The 1,067-nt window shown below is 57.3% G+C and overlaps 1 long non-coding RNA gene across 1 annotated transcript; it reads right to left on the bottom strand.

Moving 5' to 3' along the window:
* Positions 1–487: 487 nt before the first annotated feature.
* LOC107199653 lies at positions 488–1,067 on the bottom strand. Its single transcript, XR_001519261.1, has 2 exons — positions 983–1,067; positions 488–893 (listed from the first exon to the last, which is right to left on the bottom strand). It is a non-coding gene; the product is annotated as an uncharacterized LOC107199653 (long non-coding RNA).

The raw sequence follows: 1,067 nt of genomic DNA, 5'->3' as shown, positions 1-1,067 counted from the left end.
CCCAGGGACCCCCCCAGAGACCCCCGGGACCCTCAGGGACCCCCTGGGACACCCAGGGACCCCCAATGATCCTCCCCGGGACCCCCCCTGGAACCCCAGGACTCCACAGGGACCCCCAGTGACCCCTGCACTGTCCCCAGAGTTGTGTCCGTGTGTCTCACCTGTCTCACCTGTCCCTGTTCCACCTCTGTGTGTCCTGTGTGTCTGTGTGTGTCTGTGTGTCCTGTGTGTGTCTGTGTGTCCATGTGTCCTGTGTGTCCTGTGTGTCTGTGTGTCCTGTGTGTGTTCCTGTGTGTCTCACCTGGCTCTGTTCCACCTCTGTGTGTGTGTCCTGTGTGTGTCTGTGTGTCCGTGTGTCTGTGTGTCTCACCTGGCCCTGTTCCACCTGTCTGTGTGTCCATGTGTGTGTGTGTGTGTTCCTGTGTGTGTGTTCCTGTGTCCGTGTGTCTCACCTGTCCCCGTTCCACCTGTGTGTCCTGTGTGTCTGTGTCTGTGTGTGTCCATGTGTCTGTGTGTCTGTGTGTCCGTGTGTCTCACCTGGCCCTGTTCCACCTGGGTGTCCATATCTCACCTGTGTCCGTGTGTCTGTCTGTGTGTCTGTCTGTGTCTCACCTGTTGTACCTGTACAGGTCCAGGTCCAGGACGGTCCAGATGAGAATGGGGAGATGTTCCTGTGGCTCTGTGTGTCTGTTCCTGTCTCACCTGTCCATGTCTCACTGTCCATGTCTCACCTGTGCACAGGTGGAGGTCCAGGATGGTCCAGATGAGAACGGGGAGATGTTCCTGAGGCTCTGTGTGTGTGTGTCTGTGTGTTCCTGTCTCACCTGTCCATGTCTCACCTGTCTCACCTGTCCATGTCTCACCTGTCCATGTCTCACCTGTCCATGTCTCACCTGTGCAGGTCCAGGTCCAGGATGGCCCAGATGAGAATGGGGAGATGTTCCTGAGGGCTCTGTGTGTGTGTATCTCACCTGTGTCTCACCTGTCCATGTCTCACCTGTGCAGGTCCAGGTCCAGGATGGTCCAGATGAGAACGGGGAGATGTTCCTGAGGCTGTGTGTGTGTGT

The sequence above is a fragment of the Parus major genome, unplaced genomic scaffold, assembly GCF_001522545.3.
Source record: "Parus major isolate Abel unplaced genomic scaffold, Parus_major1.1 Scaffold1763, whole genome shotgun sequence".
Classification (NCBI taxonomy): Eukaryota; Metazoa; Chordata; class Aves; order Passeriformes; family Paridae; genus Parus; species Parus major.
This window is presented reverse-complemented; position numbering and strand designations above follow the sequence as displayed.